Source organism: Triticum urartu, chromosome 1A (assembly GCF_056163025.1).
Source record: "Triticum urartu cultivar PI428250 chromosome 1A, HENAU_Tu73, whole genome shotgun sequence".
Lineage (NCBI taxonomy): Eukaryota > Viridiplantae > Streptophyta > Magnoliopsida > Poales > Poaceae > Triticum > Triticum urartu.
The window spans coordinates 504,938,316-504,960,170 of NC_141873.1; the positions used below are offsets into that span (position 1 = coordinate 504,938,316).

The 21,855-nt window shown below is 47.9% G+C and overlaps 1 pseudogene; it reads left to right on the top strand.

Moving 5' to 3' along the window:
• Positions 1 to 108: 108 nt before the first annotated feature.
• Positions 109 to 16,670, top strand: LOC147992000 (uncharacterized; annotated as a pseudogene).
• Positions 16,671 to 21,855: the final 5,185 nt, after the last annotated feature.

The following is a 21,855-nucleotide window of genomic DNA, read 5'->3' on the forward strand; positions in this document are numbered from 1 at the left end:
TCTTTAGCTAGAGAGTTATTTGTTTGTTGCATTTAAGTGTTGTATGATCTTTATGTATGAACTTTATGTATTGTATTAATTTGGTGTTTTCGGTGCTGTGTATTAAAGATGAGCCGGCAATGGATGTACGATGACCGATGCTCTCCCGAGTTCATTAATGGCGTGCGTACTTTTCTGCTTGCGGCTGAGGCAAACAAGCGGGCGGATGGTTTTATGCCTTGTCTATGTGCTGGCTATAAGAATGGTCACAATTACTCTACGTCAAGAACCATTCACGTCCACCTGTTTGAGTCCGGTTTCATGCCCCACTATAATGTTTGGACCAAGCATGGAGAAAGAGGGGTTACGATGGAAGACAATGAAGAAGAAGAGGACGACGACAGCTATCCTGGCCATGGGTTCTATCGTGGTTTTGTCACGACAGATGTCCTAGAGAAAGGACTTAGTCGTGGAGCCATCGCGACGGGTTAGCTTGAAGGGGTTAAAGCAGACACAAGGACGCAAGAGAGTTTATACTAGTTCGGCCACTTCGATGAAGGTAAAAGCCTACGTCTAGTTGTGATGGAATTGATGGGTGTTTCGATGACTAGGGAGCAAACAAGCTTCGCCTATGTCTCGAGTTGTTGTCTGTTGTCCTTGAACCGCCGCCGGGTCGTCCCCTTATATACATGGGTGACGCCCGTCGGTTTACAGAGTCCCAACACCGGCTCATAGATGTGTCCGGTTTGGTCTCTACTTATTCCTAACTTACAATACAAGTTACATATTGACGCCGGTTTACGGCTACAGGCTCTCAACCGATTATGGGTCTTGAGCCCTCATCTATCTTCATGGGCTTTAACCTGCTTAACTACTGATGAAGTTAATCCGGCCCAGATAGGCCGGTTTACGCCCAGTAGTAATATCCCCAACATTAGGCCCCAGATTGATTTGAACAGGTTCATGTCAATCCTTAGCAAAAATTTCATCTTCAACATCTTCTTGTAGTTTGGTGAACCGCCGTGATGTCATCTTCTCTCATTGCTGTAAACCGGCGTGACGTCATCTGTCATAAAGAAATTATCCATGATACCTTCTTGTTTAATAGATCTGCGATAATTGAGGCGACAGCTCTGTTTCCAAACTTGCGGCCCCTTGATTTTCGCGCCTGATCCTTGTCCCTTGCTTTATAAATAGGACCGAAGGGTCATTTATTTTTTCCCCTTCGTGCCCTTCTGCTTCATCTTCCTCGCGTCGCCCAGTCTTCGGAGCTCCGCCGCCGCCGTCGACCTCTGCACCAACCTTGGCCGCTGCATCACCCTGAGCGTACCAGAGCACCGCGGCGACCTTCCGCTTCTTCCTCAGCTCCGGTAAGTCTTCTATCCTTTCCATCATAGATCTATTCTAGGGTTTCCATGTTCTCCCGTGTTCATCGCTTGCTTCTTGTTCATATGATAGATCCTTAGACGAGTCTGTGAATCTTCGCTCTGTGTAGCAGTAGTTTTTATCCTCCGTTTTCACTTTCGCATATTGAGACCATAGATCTTATCCGTACTTTCGCTTATTGATTCGGCACTGCTCCTTTTGGGCCTTGAATATTTATCTCCTTTATAAACATGTTCCAGATCCAAAGCTGTAGTATAATCTTGTGAAATCTGTTTTTGTGTACTTACTCATCTGCAGTCTTGACTGTTCAATGCTTAGACCAGGCGGTTTAACTTTGTAGAATTTTTTTACAAACCGGTATATACCATTAGTCCCCTTGTTGAACCGCCGGATGTTGGTTGCTTCATGAAACTCCGGTTCAGATAATTCTATTTCCGGTTTAACAGTGCCCATACCAATGTACCTTGATCAAATGCATTTTTGAACCGGGATCTTCTGCCTTGTAGATTCCATCATGGCCAAGCAAGTATATGAGTGCAATTGGGTTCCTTCTCGCGTCACAGAGGATCAACTGAACGATCTAGTCCTGATTGGCGCTTTAGGCAGCAAAGATATCATCCATTGGAGGGCTCCTGGCAAAGAATGCCCTCCCACACCTCGAGAAGGAGAGGTTGTTGTTTTCGTAGATCACTTAGCCTGGGGCTTTAAGCTGTCCGGTTCTAAATTTTACCGGGATGTTTTAGCCGATTTCCAACTCCATCCGCAAGACACTGGCCCCAACTCTGTTACAAATATGTGCCACTTCCAAGTACTCTATGAGGTGTTCTTTCAAGAGGAGCCCACAGTGGAATTATTCAGAGATCTTTTCCATCTAAACCGCCGTACCGAGTTTACCGATGGCTCTAATACGGAGTTGGGTGGCATGGCAATTCAGAAAAGGAAAGAGGTCACATACCCTCATGCCAAGCTGCACAGTCACCCCAAGGAGTGGAATCAGACATGGTTCTACTGCAAAGACACCTCCCCTGCTGGTGAGAATCCCTTGCCTGGCTTTCGTCCGGAGCGGCTCAGCAATACACACCCTTTTCCTCAAAGATTGACTGCCCAGGAGAGAAGCAAATATGCTCCCCAGCTGTCAAAGCTCAGAGCCTTTATGGCCAACGGTTTAATCGGGGTTGATCTCGCTCGCTGTTGGATATCATGGAGCATACTTCCCCTTAGTCAGCGCTCCGGTTTGATGTGCGAGTATACTGATAGTGTTGATGACCAACTGCGACATTCAAAACTCCAACTCTCCGGTGAAGAAATCACAGAGGCTGTGCGCAAGATACTGAATGAACCGGAACACGTCTGTGCTAGAACCGGCCTGCTTCCCTTCTGTGCCACCAACAAACCGCCAGCTGTAAGACTTTGATTTTTCTCTTTGCTGAATCTATTATTGATATGTCTGGTCATTGTTTGTAATATTAGTGTCTGCATAATCAGGGCGATGATCCGTTTTGGAGCAAAAAGCTGCCGCAGGAGAAACCAGGGAAACCAGACAAACCGGAAAGAGCAACCCGGCAAAAGACTAAGGCCGTGAAGAAGACTGCTCACAGGAAAAGAACCACTGCATCTTCTAATCCAGCCCCTGATGATGAGGTGGATAATCCGGACTTTGAGGTAGAGCTTGACTCACTTGGTTTATTTTTCATGCGTCTTATTGATGATGATATTTGTCAGGATGATGCTGAAGCCAGCCACGCGGATGTTGCAGAGGTAATTATTCTCTCTTCTGATTCAGAAACTTTGCGTTCACAAAAAATCCGTCAGGCAAACCGAAAAGTTAAATTTTCTCATCCTCTTGCTTATTTGGATCCTAAACTTCTAATGAAGACTCAACAACACGAAGCTCGCCGCACCACCCGGCACAGCGGCCAGGTAGTTACCTCCGCCGGTTTACCGAACAGTCCGTTTCGGAAACGTCATTCCGAGGTCTCTAATTCGCTTGTCAGTGCTTTTCCTACAGCGTGCTGCTTTCGTCAACCTCTTAATCCGTCTGACTCCGATTACTAGGTTATTTCCCACTCATCTTCTGGCGAGTCATCGGCTACTCAGCTCCCACCGCTCAAAACGGTGCTTGGGTAAGCTATATTTATTGTGATGTTTGCAGTACCTTGCCTTAGAACACATGCTGTATTTAATTTGGTTATTCTTCTCAGGGCCAAACCTAGGCCAAGCAAGAAGGCCCGCCTGGACAAAGCAGCCGAAGAAGATGTCATTCTTGAAGCGGCTATCTCTGAGGATATTCCCAACAATCCACCGCAGCCAGATGATGATCTTATTGCTGAAGAGAGACCTACTGATACCTCAGGTCCTATCCATCAGCCCACAGGTTCCATCCAGATTGAAAGCTCCACCGGTCCAGCAAAACCTACTGACAAGCCAACAGCTCCAGTGCAAACCGGCGGTACCAAGGATGATGAGGTTGTCATTACTGGCACTGGCCATACTGAGCCAAGCAACCCTGTCGCTTTATCCAAACATTCTGCCAAGGAAGAATTTGCTGCTTTTGGCAAAGGCACGTGGAACGCTGATCTGACGGCTTACGCTGCTCTGAACGCCCAAGATATCCATTCCGGCTATCTGAACCGGCTGTATACCAGCCGTGACTACGAAGCCGGTCTGGTTAATACGATGAAAGATAAATATGAGGTAACTTCCATATGCTCCTTCCTGCTTGTATGCTTTTATTCTTGCTGACTCTCCTAGCCCCCAAGGGCCGTTTGAACTATTCTTTCAAACCGGGACTTAATAATATAAATCTTGATGCTTTAAAATTTGCTGATGTAGCCCCCAAGGGCCGGTTCAACTTAGCGTAGTTAAACCGGTGCTTTAAGTAATTGAAACTGTCGCATCCGAATACCTATGATCAAATAGCCATTAGCCCCCAAGTGCCAAGTTGAATGCTTGTATTGATCTTGGGACTTTGTAAACAATTGAAAGATGAAGATCGAATACGCATTAGCCCCCAAGTGCTAAGCGCATAACTTGTTATGTGGTTGGTACTTGAATCCTTCTACCGATTTGTTGAAACATATATCTGTATGCCCGCAGGCGGAGCTGAAGCGAAAGAAAACCAAGTCATCGATCTGCAAGAAAACCTGAAAACCCAACAGGCTGAAACCTCCAAAGCAAAAGAGGAATTGGCCAGTGCCTTAAGCTCCATGGAACAACTTAAGGAGAACTTCAAGAAGAAACGGGCGGATTGGGCCACTGAAAAATCCGCTTTGATCAAACGAGCAGAGGATGCCGAGGCTGCACTAAAACCGGTGACGGATGAACTGACCAGCATAAAGCGGCACGTTCATGCCATGACCACTGCTATCTTTGGTAAGCCAGCTTGCCTTCTGAATTGGTTCTGCCTTCTTATAGAGTCGCCAGTTTATTAACCCTTTATGGTATTTCAGGGACACGCATTGGTCATTTGGGGTCAGATGTGCGGAAGAAATTAAAAGCCGCCTATACATTGGTTCAACAATTGTATACTAGTGCTCAGCGGATCATCTGTACCGCGTCTCATAACAAACCGGCGCCCAGTTTGATTCAAGATACTCTGATGAAACTGTCAGTGCTTCCTGCCCGGGTTGAAGAGCCGAAGAAATCTGCTGCTCGAACCGGTGCAATCAATGCTTTAATCCGGGCAAAAGCCTAGGTGCCGTATTTTGATCCTATTGAAGCGGCTCAGGGTTATCCCAGCTTGAAGGAAGACGGGTCAGAATTTGGTGAAGCGGATTTGCGAGCCATAAACCGGGAGGTACGTCCGCTAGCTTGTCAACTGGCTGAGGAAGCAGATTTGTCTCATTATCAAGCCCAATATGACAGCCAGAACAAGCGAATAGCTGCACCAATCCATGAATCGGAAAATCTGATCCCTCCAATCCGTAAGCATACTTACGCTCCCGATATTGACCCGTCTTCGCTAATCCATGACGAAGCTGTTTTTCAAGCATTAATGGGAATCTACTGGACAACTGTGGATTTCCAGCCACTGGGTAGAGAAACGGAAGCTGAAGCGGCGCAGGATGACCCACAACCATTAGGCCAGGCTGGTGGCCAAGCTTAAATCGGAAGCCGGTTTTAAAACTGCCTCTCCTTTGTGAAAAACAATTATGTTATTATGGGCACCATGTTGCCTTGTAATAGGCTAGCTGATACCTTTGATGTTGATATGCCTTCGTGCATAACTTGTTCTTCCTGTGGTAATGAACCTTCCAAAACACTTTCTGAAATAAGAAATTCGTTAAGTGCCACCGCGGCTGTACCGTCAGGCGGAATATGATGTCTGTATATATAAAGTCAAAACATCCAAAACAAAATTTTAAGTATACGATCAAAATTTTGAGATACATAATACCTGCCACCGTTGAGTGTGAAGTTGGCTTGGCCAACCTTGAAGCGGAGTTTTGCAAACCCACGCTGTTGGAGGAAATAACAACTCCTGTATATGTATATAACGCTGGTTACCATGTAAACCGTGCCGGGTTATAATAAACACCGTATTACTCCATAAGAGGATGTTAACAACAAGGATCAAACCGGACAAATAGTCTCCGGATTGACGTGAACTGTGTTCCGTCAATTGATTGGTTAAAAAACTTTGTCGGTTTAAAGAACACAATAAAAAGCAAAAAACCCCCTTCAAAGAAAAGTATGAAGCAAAAGCAATGACAAAAAGGTTTGCCAAAAAGATTTATTTAAGCTGATCAAATGGCATTACCATGGCCAAACGCGACCAAGCTCCCGTTAGGTGTAACTATGGTTCTAGTTAGCCAGGTCCCCAAGTGATTCTTGTGGCATTTATGCCGACCAAATGGCGTGGTCATGGTTTGGGTTCGACCAAGCCCCCAAGTGATTCTGTGGCCTTAGGCCGATCAAGAGGCATGACTGGTTCAGACATGACCAAGTCCCCAAGTGATCTGGTGGCTCTCGCCTATCAAGAGGCATGGTATTGGTTCGGACACGACCAATCCTCCAAGTGATATAACACGATGCTTTTAGCAAAGCGAACTCAAGGGGTAAACCGGAGGCCGCTTTAGAGCAACTCCGTGTAACCTCACATGATGTAAAAGAACAGATACCCCGCTTTAGTTGAGGTTCCGGTTTATTATATTTACTCATAATATATACATTGTCGTAATATGTACATAAGTATAGCCAATGGCTCAGGTATAGTAAGGCCGAAGATGAGCTATATTCCACGGCCTGTTAGTCTCCTCCTCTGATGTACATGAGTCCTTATGCTCTCGAATATCGATCAGATAGTACGACCCATTGTGCAGATTCTTACTGACCACGAAAGGCCCCTCCCAAGGTGGGGATAGCTTATGCATATCAGTCTGATCTTGGATGAGCCGAAGCACCAAATCTCCTTCCTGAAAGGCTCTGGTTCTGACCCGACGACTGTGATAACGACGAAGATCCTGCTGGTAAATCGCCGATCGGGCGGCTGCGATGTCACGCTCTTCATCCAATCGGTCCAAAGCATCTTGCCATGCTGTCTCGTTGTCCGCTTCAATATAAGCCATGACACGAGGTGAGTCATGACAGATATCACTAGGGAGAACCGCCTCCGCTCCATAAACCATGAAGAACAGTGTGTATCCTGTTGATCTGTTGGGTGTTGTATTGATGCTCCATAACACAGATGGTAATTCTTCTACCCAACAACCCGGCGTTCTCTGCAAAGGAACCATGAGCCGGGGCTTGATGCCTCTCAAGATCTCTTGATTAGCTCTTTCTGCTTGACCATTGGACTGTGGATGTGCCACTGATGAAACGTCGAGCCGGATATGCTCCCATTCGCAGAACTCCTTCATAGCACCTTTGGACAAATTGGTACCATTATCTGTGATAATACTGTGTGGAAAGCCAAACCGGAAAATCACCTTTTTGATGAACTAAACCGCCGTGGCCGCATCACACTTGCTAACAGGTTCTGCCTCTACCCACTTTGTAAACTTGTCAACCGCCACCAGGAGGTGGGTCTTCTTATCTTTGGACCTTTCGAAAGGCCCAACCATATCCAGCCCCCAAGTTGCAAACGGTCAAGTAATTGGAATCATTCTCAATTCTTGAGCCGGTACATGAGCACGTCTTGAAAACCTTTGGCAACCATCACATCGTCTGACCAGATCCTTCGCATCAGCATGAGCAGTTAAACAATAGAAACCATGGCGAAACGCTTTAGCCACCAGAGACTTTGAACCGGCGTGGTGACCACAATCTCCTTCATGGATCTCATGCAAAATGTCACGGCCTTCTTCAGGAGACACGCAACGTTGAAAAGCTCCTGATACACTGCAATGATGCAACTCACCGTTGATGACAGCCATGGACTTGGATCGCCGGATTATCTGCCGGGCCAGAATCTCATCTTCTGGCAACTCTCCCTGGTTCTTGTACGCCAGGTAAGGAAGCGTCCAATCCAGAATAACATGAAGAACTGCCACCAATTGAGCCTCCGGATCAGGAATAGCCAAATCCTCTTCACCAGGGATCTTCACCGACGGGTTGTGCAGCACATCCAGAAAAACATTGGGCGGGACCGGTTTGCGCTGAGAGCCCAGCCGGCTTAAAGCGTCTGCCGCTTCATTTTTCCGCCAGTCTACATGTTCCACCTGATAGCCTCTGAAATAACCTGCAACAATATCCACCTCACGACGATATGCTGCCATGAGTGGGTCCTTGGGGTCCCAAGTGCCGGACACTTGCTGAGCCACAAGGTCTGAGTCACTGAAGCACTTAACTCGACTTAGATTCATCTCCTTAGCCATCCGGAGACCATGGAGCAAGGCTTCATACTCATTGTTAGTACAAGGGAACATTAAACGGAGAACATAACAAAACTTATCACCTCGTGGGGAAGTTAATACGACTCCAGCCCCCGAGCCTTCCAACTGCCTGGATCCGTTAAAATGGATGGTCCAATATGTATGATCCGACTTTTCTTCAGGTGCTTGCATTTCTGTCCAATCATTGATGAAATCAACAAATGCTTGAGACTTAACCGCTGTCCGAGGCACATACTTCAAACCGTACGGCCCCAGCTCTATAGCCCGCTTTGCAATCCGGCTAGTTGCTTCCCGGTTCTGGATGATATCTCCCAAAGGAACAGAACTGACTACCGTAATTGAGTGCCCTTGGAAATATTGTTTAAGCTTCCGGCTTGCCATAAAAACACCATACACCAGCTTCTGCCAATGCGGATACCTTTGCTTGGATTCAATGAGCACCTCGCTGATATAATAGACTGGACATTGAACCGGATGCTCCTTACCTGCCTCTTTTCGCTCCACCACAATAGCTACGCTGACCGCCCGAACATTAGCAGCAACATATAGCAGTAACGGCTCCTTGTCAATGGGAGCGGCGAGCACAGGCGGATTGGCCAATTGCCGCTTTAAGTCCTCAAATGCTTCATCAGCAGCAGAACTCCAGATAAACTGATCCGTCTTTTTCAACATCTGATACAAAGGGATTGCCTTCTCACTCAGGCGACTGATAAACCGGCTAAGCGCAGCAATCCGGCCTGCCAGGTGTTGAACATCGTTGATACACTTCGGTTTAGCCAGGGAGGTGATAGCCGTGATCTTCTCCGGATTAGCCTCAATTCCCCTGTTGGACACTAGAAAACCCAATAGCTTGCCCGCCGGTACACCAAAGACACACTTGTCCGGATTAAGCATCATCTTGTATGTTCTCAGGTTATCAAAGGTTTCTCTCAAATCATCAATCAGAGTCTCCTTCTCCCTGGATTTAACCACGATATCATCCACGTAAGCATGTACATTACGGCCAATCTGCTTGTGAAGACAATTTTGTACACACCGTTGGTAAGTTGCCTGGGCACTCTTGAGCCCGAAGGGCATAGACACATAGTAGAAGGCTCCAAAGGGAGTTATAAATGATGTCTTCTCCTGGTCCTTAACTGCCATTTTGATCTGATGGTAGCCAGAATACGCATCCAAAAAACTTAAACGCTCACAACCCGCCGTAGCATCAATAATTTGATCAATACGGGGGAGGGCAAAAGGATCTGCTGGACAAGCCTTATTAAGATCCGTGTAATCCACACACATGCGCCAGGTGCCATTTTTCTTAAGGACCAGCACTGGATTGGCAAGCCACTCAGGGTGGAAAACTTCAATAATAAAGCCAGCTGCTAAGAGCCTGGCTACCTCTTCTCCAATCGCCTTGCGTCTTTCTTCGTTAAACCGGCGGAGGAACTGTTTCACCGGTTTGTATTTAGGATCTGCATTAAGGGTGTGCTCAGCGAGTTGCCTCGGTACACCTGGCATGTCAGAGGGCTTCCATGCAAAAATGTCCCGATTCTCACGGATGAACTCGATGAGCGCGCTTTCCTATTTCGGATCCAAGTTGGCACTGATGCTGAACTGCTTGGACGAATCGCCAGGTACGAAGTCAACAAGCTTAGTTTCTGCTGCCGATTTGAACTTCAGGGCCGGATCATGCTCCGTAGTTGGCTTCTTCAACGGAGTCATGTCTGCTGGATCAACATTGTCTTTATAGTACTTCAACTCCTCGGTGGCACAAACCGACTCTGCATAAGCCGCATCTCCTTCCTCGCATTCCAAAGAGATTTTGCGGCTTCCATGAACCGTTATTGTCCCCTTGTGACCCGACATCTTGAGCTGCAAATACACATAACAGGGCCGAGCCATAAACTTGGCGTACGCCGGTCGCCCAAACAGGGCATGATATGGACTTTCGATTTTCACCACTTCAAACGTCAATGTCTCCGACCTGGAATCATGATCATCCCCAAAGGCCACTTCGAGAGCTATCTTACCAATGGGATATGCTGATCTGCCAGGCACTACACCGTGGAACACCGTATTAGACGGTTTGAGATTCTTATATGTTAGTCCCATACGACGGAAGGTCTCATAGTACAGGATGTTAATGCTGCTCCCCCCATCCATGAGCACCTTGGTGAAATTATAACCTCCCACCTGAGGCGCCACTATCAGAGCCAACTGACCCGGATTATCGACCTGGGGTGGGCGATCCTCTCTGCTCCATATGATCGGCTGTTCAGACCAACGTAGATAACGGGGTATGGCCGTTTCAACAGAGTTGACTGCCTGCCTCTGAACCTTCCGGTCCCGCTTGTCCAAGCTAGTGGTGAAGACATGGTACTGCCCACTACTCAACTGCTTTGGGTTGCTCTGGTAACCTGACTGTTGCTGCTGTTGGTTGTAACCACCCTGGTTGTTCTGACTGTTTTGACCATTATGCCCGCCCGGATTACCATTAAATCCTGAACCGGAACTTCCTCCACCGTAACCCGGCTCGGACCCTGAGCCACCGCCAGATCCGTGATCATACCGGAAATTATTAGAATTCTTGAACTCCTGCATAATAAAGCAATCCTTCCAAAGGTGGTTTGCTGGCTCCTCCTTTGTCCCATGTCTTGGACAGGGCTGGCTTAGCAGATAGTTCAGGCGGTTTGGGTTAGGGTTGGGCGCTCCACTACGATTTTTCGGCCTATCCTTGCGTCGCTGGCCATTGTCCTGTGCGTTGGTATTAGCCACAAAATCCATGTTACCATCCGCTTTACGCTTGCCTCCTCCGCCATTGCCTACCCAGTGATGCTGCTGACCTTTGGAGCTGCTGTTCTTCTTCCCTTTCCCTGTCTTGTCATCATCAGATTCGGGATCCTTGGTATTATCAGAATCAGCATATTTTACCAAAGCGGCCATGAGGGTCCCCATGTCAGTGCAATGACGCTTCATCCGTCCCAATTTCAACTTCAGGGGCCCAAACCGGCAGTTGCCTTCTAGGGTTAATACTGCGGTGTCAGCATTGATGCGGTCTGAGGAATGCAACACTTGTGAAACCCGGCGCACCCAATGAGTCGTTGATTCTCCTTCCTCCTGGACGCATGCAGCTAAGTCCACTATCGACATAGGCTGTTTACAGGTATCCTTGAAATTGTTGATAAACCGGGCTCGTAATTGGGCCCATGAATTGATAGAATTAGCTGGCAAGCTTTTTAACCAAGTACGGGCCGTTCCTTCAAGCATCATGGTGAAGTATTTCGCACACGCCGTGTCATCCACATCCAGCATCTCCATGGCCATCTCATAGCTCTCCACCCATGTCTCCGGAGGTTGATCCGCCGTGTAATTTGGTACCTTGCATGGGCCTTTGAAATCCTTGGGCAGGCGCACATTGCGTAAAGCGGGAATAAGGCAAGGCACCCCCAAAGAACTAGAAGTAACACCAGGTTCGATCGAGATGGTTGGACGAACCGGCGTGAGCTGCCGAGCCTGATGCTGCGTGGCTAACTCGGCCTCCCTGCGCGCTCGGGCCCGGTTCACCACTTCCTGAGCGTCATCAGCACCACCCGTCGGGTTGTTGCCACGGGGTGCTCCACGTCGTTCATTACTCGACACTGCTGGCTCATCCATATGTCTGCTATAGCTCCGGCTTGGACGGGGGGTCGAGTGGATCCGGCCGCGGCTGTACGAGTACGCTTCCTGTTGGGCCAAAGCTGTCCTCAGAAGTCCCTTGACCCGTCGCGTCTCTACTGCCTGCGGCGAGTCACCTTCAATTGGAATGGCCTCCAGTCATGCAGCAATGGCAACAAGATTGTCCATTGGGTTGGAGTAGTGACCCGGAGGTGTTAAAGCATCCTGAGGTATAACGGTGTTTTGACGAGGTGGGTCCATCTGACGGGGCTGAACCGGCACAACGGTCCTAGGGGCTTCTGCCCGGTTCCCCTCCAGCGGATTGCCGGCTCTTGGTCCTGGAGTATTGAAAAGGTCTCTGGCCTCGAAAACCGGAGGTAAGCGGGATCGGTGCTTCCTCCTCATGACTTCATGCGACGCGCTCTGGTCCAACATAAGCCTGTAGGCCTGTGCGTCTAAAGCGGCCCGCTCCGCGGCCATCCTGGTATCCTCAGCTGCCAGATCCGTCTTGGCCTGGGTGATTTGTTCCTTTACCTTTGCAATCTCCGCGTTGTGAGCGTCCTGATCTGGTGGATTAACTGCTGCCATAAGCACAGCCAACGCATCAAATAGTTCTGATAGAACCTAAGCCGGCGGGCGCACAGGGCCTCCTGCCCCGGCAGCCGTTGCCGCTGCTGAACCGGAGATCGTTGCCGCGGTTGTCGAAGAATGAAGCGCTGCTTGTGTTCTGGTCATGAATATTCTCACCCGGTTAGGTAGATCAGAGGGGTCCGGAATACTGTCGCCATCGGAACAGCTCTCAATCCGGCCATCTTGTAGCTGATAAAGAGATTCGGTTTCTCCGGTCGAAGATTCGTCACCGGAACAAACGGCAGTCGCCCCGTGAAGCTCCGATCCGTCATCATAACTCCCTCCATGGATCATTCCCACGAAGGCACGCTTCATGGCCGGTTTAACCCGGGCGGATCGCGCACGCTGAGCCGTCTCGACGAGGTCAGTGCAGATGTCCAGCTCAGGGCCCGGTTCACTGATCTTGCCAATGAAAACGTGAATGCTACCAAAGGGGACCCGGTACCCGTACTCAATTGAGCCGGCCTCGGGGGCCCAGCCTGCGTCGTCGATGTAGAGCTTGCCGCGATGACTCTTAGTCATCCGGCCTACAACGTAGCCCTCGAGTCCTTCAAAGCGGCCCTCCAAGAACCGGAAACCATCGTGCGATAGCCCCATGGTGGGCACCAACTGTTGTGGTTTTTTCACGGCAGATGTCCTAGAGAAAGGACTTAGTCGTGGAGCCATCGCGACGGGTTAGCTTGAAGGGGTTAAAGCGGACACAAGGACGCAAGAGAGTTTATACTAGTTCGGCCCCTTCGATGAAGGTAAAAGCCTACGTCTAGTTGTGATGGAATTGATGGGTGTTTCGATGACTAGGGAGCAAACAAGCTTCGCCTATGTCTCGAGTTGTTGTCTGTTGTCCTTGAACCGCCGCCGGGTCGTCCCCTTATATACATGGGTGACGCCCGTCGGTTTACAGAGTCCTAACACCGACTCATAGATGTGTCCGGTTTGGTCTCTACTTATTCCTAACTTACAATACAAGTTACATATTGACGCCGGTTTACGGCTACAGGCTCTCAACCGATTATGGGTCTTGAGCCCTCATCTATCTTCATGGGCTTTAACCTGCTTAACTACTGGTGAAGTTAATCCGGCCCAGATAGGCCGGTTTATGCCCAGTAGTAATATCCCCAACAGGTTCCCTGAATACGATGATACAACAATGAGGGAAGAAGCTGAGCCGGTAATGCGGGAAGAAGCTGAGCCGACAATGCGGGAAGAAGCTGAAGAAGAGGCATCGGATGAGCCCATTGATGATCTAGGTCGGGCCATTGCCGATGCAAAGAGAAACTGCGCAAGTGATTTGGAGAAGAAGAAGTTGCAGTGCATGTTAGAGGATCACAAAAAATTGTTGTACCCGAATTGCGCAGGTGACAAGAAAAAGCTAGGCACCACACTAGAATTGCTACAATGGAAGGCAGAGAATGGTGTATCTGACAAGGGATTTGGAAAGTTGCTGGTAATGATAAAGAATATGCTTCCAAAGGACAACGAATTGCCCGAGAGTACGTACGAAGCAATGAAGGCTGTCTTGCCTCTAGGGTTAGAGGTGCAGAAGATACATGCATGCCCTAATGATTGCATCCTCTACCGCGGTGAGTACGAGGATTTGAACGCTTGCCCAGTATGCGGTGCATTGCGCTATAAGATCAGCCGCGATGACCCTGGTGATGTCGAGGGCGAGCGCCCCAGGAAGAAGATTCCTGCCAAGGTGATGTGGTATGCTCCTATAATACCACGGTTGAAATGTTTGTTCCAAAACAAAGAGCATGCCAAAGTGATGCGATGGCACAAAGAAGATCGTAAGAAAGATGGAAAGTTGAGAGTACCCGCTGACGGGTCGCAGTGGAGAAAAATCGAAATAAAGTACGGGAAGGAGTTTGCAGATGACGCAAGGAATGTATGGTTTGGTCTAAGCGCAGATGGCATTAATCCTTTTGGGGAGCAGAGCAGCAACCATAGCACCTGGCCTGTGACTCTATGTTTGTATAACCTTCCTCCTTGGTTGTGCATGAAGCGGAAGTTCATTATGATGCCAATGCTCATCCAAGGCCCTAAGCAACCCGGCAACGACATTGATGTGTACCTAAGGCCATTAGTTGAAGAACTCTTACAACTGTGGAATGGAACATGTGTATGTGCGTAGGATGAGCACATGGGGGAAGAATTTGACTTAAAGGCGTTGCTGTTCGTGACCATCAATGATTGGCCTGCTCTCAGTAACCTTTCAGGACAGACAAACAAGGGATACTGCGCATGCACGCACTGTTTGGACGATACCGATAGTATATATTTGGCTAATTGTAAGAAGAATGTGTACCTGGGACATCGTCAATTTCTTCCGAGCAGGCATCCCGTAAGAAAGAAAGGCAAGCATTTCAAAGGTGAGGCGGATCACCGGACGAAGCCTCGCCACCGTACTGGTGCTGATGTACATGATATGGTCAAGGATTTGAAGGTGGTCTTTGGAAAGGGTGCTGGTGGACAACCTGTTCCGAATGACGCTGACGGACGCGCACCCATGTGGAAGAAGAAATCTATATTTTGGGACCTGCCCTATTGGAAAGACCTAGAGGTCCGCTCCGCAATCGACGTGATGCACGCGACGAAGAATCTTTGTGTGACCCTGCTTGGCTTCTTGGGCGTGTATGGGAAGACAAAAGATACACCTGAGGCACGGGAGGACCAGCAACATATGCACAGAAAAGACGGCATACATCAGGGTCATGCAAGCTACGCTCTTACCAAAGAAGAGAAGGAAATCTTCTTTGAATGCCTGCTCAGTATTAAGGTACCGTCTGACTTCTCGTCGAATATAAAGGGAATAATAAACATGGCAGAGAAAAAGTTCAAGAACCTAAAGTCTCATGACTGCCACGTGATTATGACGCAACTGCTTTCGGTTGCATTGAGGGGGCTTCTACCGGAAAACGTCCGATTAGCCATTGTGAAGCTATGTGCATTCCTCAATGCAATCTCTCAGAAGGTAATCGATCCAGAAATCATACCAAGGTTAGAGAATGATTTGGTGCAATGTCTTGTCAGTTCGAGTTGGTGTTCCCACCATCCTTCTTCAACATCATGACACACGTCCTAGTTCACCTATGTGAAGAGATTAACGTTTTGGGTCCTGTATTTCTACACAATATGTTCCCCTTTGAGAGGTTCATGGGAGTCTTAAAGAAATATGTTCATAACCGTGCTAGGCCAGAAGGAAGCATCTCCAAGGGCCATGAAAATGAGGAGGTCATTGAGTTTTGTATTGACTTTATTCCTGACCTTAAGACGATTGGTGTTCCTGAATCGCGGCATAAGGGCAGACTGGATGGAAAAGGCATTCTAGGAGGGGAACAAATAATATGTATGGACGGACATTCTCTCACTGAAGCGCACTACACAGTTCTACAGAATTCCGCCTTGGTGGCTCCGTATATGGATGAACACAAGAATTTGCTACGCTCCAAACACCCGAAGCGGTCTGATGACTGGATTACACATGAACAAACCAGGAGTTTCGCCAGCTGGTTGCAGACACGTACCATGCATGACGCCTCTATTGAAGATGACCTGTACTTGTTGTCCCAGTTACCATCTTCGAATATAATGACTTTCAAAGGGTACGAGATAAATGGTAATACATTTTACACGATCGCCCAAGATAAGAAGAGCACCAACCAAAACAGTGGTGTCCGCTTTGATGCAGAAACCAAGACGGGAAAGGAAACATATTATGGTTATATACAGGACATATGGGAACTTGACTATCGACGTGGTTTGAAGGTCCCTTTGTTTCGGTGCAAATGGGTCAATATGACATGAGGCGGGGTAACGGAAGACCTGCAGTACGGAATGACAACAGTGGATCTCAAAAATCTTGCGTATGCAGACGAACCATTCATCCTAGCCAATGATGTGGCACAGGTTTTCTATGTGAAGGACATGTCTACCAAACTTGGAAAAAGAAAAGATAAGGAAGCGAATGCATCGTATGATGAGCCAAAGCGGCACATAGTTCTTTCTGTGAAGAGAAACATCGTGGGAGTGGATGACAAGACAGACATGTCAGGAGATTATGAGAAGTTTGATGAAATTGCTCCATTCACAGTGAATATTGACCCGAGCATCCAGTTAAATGATGAAGATTTTCCATGGCTACGGCGCAAGGGGACACAGGAGGCGAAGAAAAAGTTTCACACCCAAAGATCTGGGATGTGATCGGCTTCACTATCATCACTTTCTTCTGTGTTTCACACCCAAAGATCTGGGATGTGATCGGCTTCACTATCATCACTTTCTTCTGTGTTTCACACCCAGGAGGGAATCTCTGTAATAGTTAGGGTAGCTAATTATGTGTTTTGGCATTTGAAACGCGAAGAAATTTTATGTGCAAGCAAATTCTTTCATGCATTTACTGATTTTTTCAGCTAAATGACCCTAAAATTGAAAAGCATTTCAAATGAACTCAGAAAAGGTTGAAAGTTGGCATGGTATCATAATTTCACCCACATAGCATGTGCAAAAATGTAGAGAGGGTTACCGCAAAAACTGAATGCACTTCGTGTACAAAATGGACAATCTCTTTCGAAGTATCAGGGTTTCGGACGAAAACTCATCCGTTACAAAGGCATTTCATTTTTTAAATAACCTAAGCATTACCAAATTAAATATAATGATAAAACACACTAATATTAAACATAAGAAAAAAGAATCACTGAAAAATCTATTTTCAAAGTTAAGTTATTCACAAACTAGTGATTCACACAAATTTCAAATAATTCAAAATTTAAACTATTCAAATTTGTAAACTACCGGTACTAACAGAAAGTTCGTAATTTTTTGTACCTAAAGCAAAAATATTCACAAAGAAACTCTAAATACAGCAAAAAACAACTCAAAAATAAATAAAACAAAAATAAATAAAGCAAAAAAAAGAAAAAGCCCACCTACTGGGCCACAGCGGCCTGCATATGACTAGAAACCCAAATTCTAGTTGGGCCAGGATGCAGGCCCGCTAGCCCAGTAGGCCCAACAGGGCATCGCAGCAGAGGTAGGCCCAGAAGGCCTGCTTAAGAGAGGAGCTCGAGACAGCAGCGACGGCGGGGCTTATAAGCAGGTGCGAGTGCCCCTTGGCTAGCGAGGTGGGACTAAACTTTTGCGCCCCTCGCCTGGCAGCGCACACACTTTAGTACCGGCTTGTGGCTCCAACCGGTACTAAAGGGGGGGCCTTTAGTACCGGTTGGCGCCACGACCCGGTACTAAAGGGGGTGCGGTTCCCACCGCTTCGCCTGGCCAAAACAGACCTTTAGTACCGGTTGGTGGCTCCAACCGGTACTAAAGGTGGGTTCTATATAAGAAAACACTTCAAAAAAAATTGTCAGTTTCTCATCTCTCCCTGCTTCTTTCTCCTCTGCCCCGTCGCCGCCGCCCCTCGTCGCCGTCCCCTTCGCCGCGCCGCGCCCCGTCGTCGCGCCCCGCCCCGTCCTCCCGTCATCCCTGCCCGGCCCGTCCCCGTCCCGTCCCCGTCGTCATCGCCCCGTCCCTGTTGCCATCTCCGTCTCTGTCCCCGTCCCCGTCGCCGCCCACCGTCGTCGCGCCTCGCCGGTGAGCTCCTGCCCCGGCCGCCAACCACACACACACACACACACATAGACACACACACACACATTGTTATAGAATTGTTAGCAATCTTTCTATTTTTTAGTTATAGAATTATTAGAAATGTTAGTTTTAGTTATAGAAATGTTAGTTATATAGAAATGTTAGTTATATAGAAATATTAGAAATGTTAGTTATATAGAAATGTTAGTTATATAGAAATGTTTTTTAGTTATAGAAATATTAGAAATGTTAGTTTTAGTTATAGAAATATTAGAAATGTTAGTTTTAGTTATAAAATTTAGAATTTGCATATATGAAATCACAATCCATCATTTAAAAAATGTTACTTTACTTTTGCGGCATATAGTACTTGTTGTCGACGATGCCCGGCCCGCATCCTCGCCGTCGACCCGTTCACGACGACGTCCTGCTTCAGAGGACCCATGTCCGGGACTGGGCTCCGCCGGGCTGGCACTGGGAGGTGCTACCTTCAGGGGCACAATGCTTGGTGAGGAACCCGGCCCCGGGTCCCGTTGTCGACCCTCATCTCCTTTGGTGGCGTTCGCGTGGGCCACTTTCGGTGCGGAAGGAGCCGGCCCCGCCGGAGGTGGTACGTCGCCGTGTCAGGGAGGAGGACGAGCACGTCCATCGCTACATGGCTGCTATGGACATCAGGTTCTCCAATACCTGGCAGGTTCTTTGGGAAGATCACCCGAGCTATGATCCAGTGATGGTTCCTTCACTTTGGTTGTCCACCGCCTAGATTACTCTCTAGTATTCAATCTTTATTAGCTAGCTAGCTAGTGATGTATTCGATATATAATATTCAAGATGATTTATTCGAGATTACATATATTATTCGAGATGATGTATTCAAGATTATGTCTATTATTCGAGATGACGTATTCGAGATTATATTCGATGATGCTTATTATGTACTATGATTGATTCAGTTTTTCCTTATTAATTGATTGCATCCATGCATTGTAATTTGAATATATTTATTTTGGATTAGTTAAACAAAACCTATGGCGGACAATACCGGCAGAGAGGGAGAAGAGGCCCTGTTCAATATCATACGCAATCCTCGCGGGCCAGATGATGATCAGAATGAAGAAGATTATGACGGCTCCGAATATCTAAACAACACCGGGGAGGGTGATATGATATTCGATCGCGACGACCGAATTGATGAAGTCATGAACTATGAATATGACGAAGAAAATGTTGATCTTGAAACAACAAAGACCGGCGAGGTATATATATTTATATAAGCAGGCATCTGGTGATCATCACATGTTTTAAATGACTTGAAGATATATTAACGAATCGATCTTTCTTCTTTCAGCCATCCGGATAGAGCAAATCTTCAGGCAACAGGAAACGAGGCCCGAACAAAAAGTTGAAGGAGGGCGTAAAGTACAATATCGAGGCCATCAAACCTAATGGCGAACCATTAGCGCCTAAGAAGATTGCGGACAAGTTCATTCGTCAGTGTGGAGTTCTTGTGAAGGACCAACTCCCGATCTCCCTTCAAGAATGGAGAGAGCCAGCAAAGCCACGTCCAGGAGTTACTTTTGTCGATGACAGACAAAAACTTCTGCATTGGGAAACGCTCATGGAACATTTCACCCTACCAGATCATTTCACAGATGCAGATGTGGAGAAAGTCAAGGACGCTGCTCTTAGGAAGATGGCGGTTGCATTCAAGAACCACAAGATTCGTGAATGGGCCAAGTATGTAAAGGGAGGAAGGAAGACTCCAGTATTCGAGGGAACACTAGAGAAGCAAAGTGCTTATTGGGACAATTTCTTGAAATTCAAGGATTCAAAATTATCTAAGGAACGGTCGAGAATAAACAAGGCCAATGCCGCAAAAAAGGATAAGTTCCATAAGCTGGGGCCAGGTGGCTATGCGGTGGGAATGCCTAAGTGGGATAAGTCCGAGAAAGAGATGCTGGATGCAGGTGTCACTCCAGAAACATTGAGCTGCCCCCCAGGTGCAGGACATGGTTCTATGCGCATGGGGGGGAGTTGGACCCGAAGACAGGCAAAGTTTCGAAGAAGGCATGTCTGGACGGAGCCGAAGATAAGCTACTTGTTGCAATAGAAGAGGCTCGATCGAGGGTGTTCGAGCCCAACAGAGAGAACGACAAGCTTACGCGTGCCCTAGGAAATCCTGAACACCCGGGAAGAACACGAGGCATGGGAGCTATTCCGTGGTATGAGGGGTTTTTGGACTAGAACGCCGACTACAGAACCCGTGCGAGAAAGAAGATTGTGGAGGAGAAGAAGAGGAAGATGGAGGAGGAGCAGAGGAAGCTAGACTATGAACGCCTTCAAGGCCTAGAATCAGCGCACGCGGACTTGGCAGTCAAATTCCAGCGGCAGCAGGAGCAGATCGACTCACTTAGCCAGCAAAGGGGGTCTCAGCAGCTAGCAGATGATCCACCATTGGATAGCACCGTCCCATCCATGCCGAGAAGCAGCGTGGGTTCCGCCCCGGGCGACGCATTGCTGGATAGCTACCCAGTGGATGACATCATGGAGAACACTAACTGCAAGCTACACTTCAAAATGAAGAACATATCCATGAAGGTGGCGGACACCCTTGCTTTTACAAATCCCCCCGAGGCAACATTCCATTGCAACCGATTCCACCGGGCTATGCTCGTGTCTTGGTTGATGAGGTGGTGGACCAATATTCGAGGCCAACCATCGTATCATTCTATGGAGAAAGGATTGCATCATCTTTCGAAAGCCACCGACACCGCGTCATCCGACTCCTCGTCGAAGTCCGCCACCGAGTCAGCAGACTCCCGCTCCTCCAAGTCCACCAACGCGTCAGGCCACTCCTCCTCCAAGTCCGGCACAGCTTCAGGCCACTCCTCCTCCAAGTCCGGCACAGCTTCAGGCGACTCCTCCTCCTCCAACTCAGCCACGTCAGCCGTCTTCGCCGCCTCAGCAATCACGGAAAAGAGCCGCCTCAGCTATGGTGCGTAGTGGTACAAGTCGAGGTAGTATTGGAGGTACAGGCGGAGGCAAGCGATTTCAATATGGTCCAAGCCTCGCGCCTCTTCCGCAGAGGCCTTATGACAAGTCCGAGGAGGAAAACGTAGCCATATCGAAGGCCGAGGTGGAAGCCCATTTTGCACCGAAACTGCCACCGCCGCCAAGGGAGAAAGTGCCTGTGGAAAAGATTGACCACTTCATTCGTATGGCTAGAGCACCAGCTCCCAAGCCTGTTGACACAGACTATGAGCGCCACATCAAGAAGTTAAATCGAGCACGTCTACAGAAAGAGGTGAGCTCGAGATCGAGCAAATCAGCTGGCAAAAGGAGCGGTAAAACCGTTCCCCAGCTGGGAGAACAGGCGGCACAATCAATCCCCCCGCTTGTTGTGCCAACAACACATGAGAGTAGGCGCGCCCAATATTATTGTGGGCAAACCATTAACGTTCCCGGGGTGGGCGATGTGGTAATAACCGAGGAGCATATTGAGCAGGCTGAAACAATCGGGATCACTGTTGGACAACTCCTCGATATCGAGCCCATGTCTCCAACTAGAGAGGAGGAAATAAAACGAAAATATGTCCGGGGCCAACCTTTGGTCGAGCCAGACGAGGTCAATAAGCTCCCAACGAGAATGTATGAATTGCATCAATAGTACATGGACATTACCAAGATTTCCAATCGAGAGTCCCTCATGGTGAATGTCAAGAAGGATCATTACTACCATGAGAAAGCTGTGACCGTTGAGTATTCAGAACTATTTCAGCTATACAATCAAGACGCACTCGAC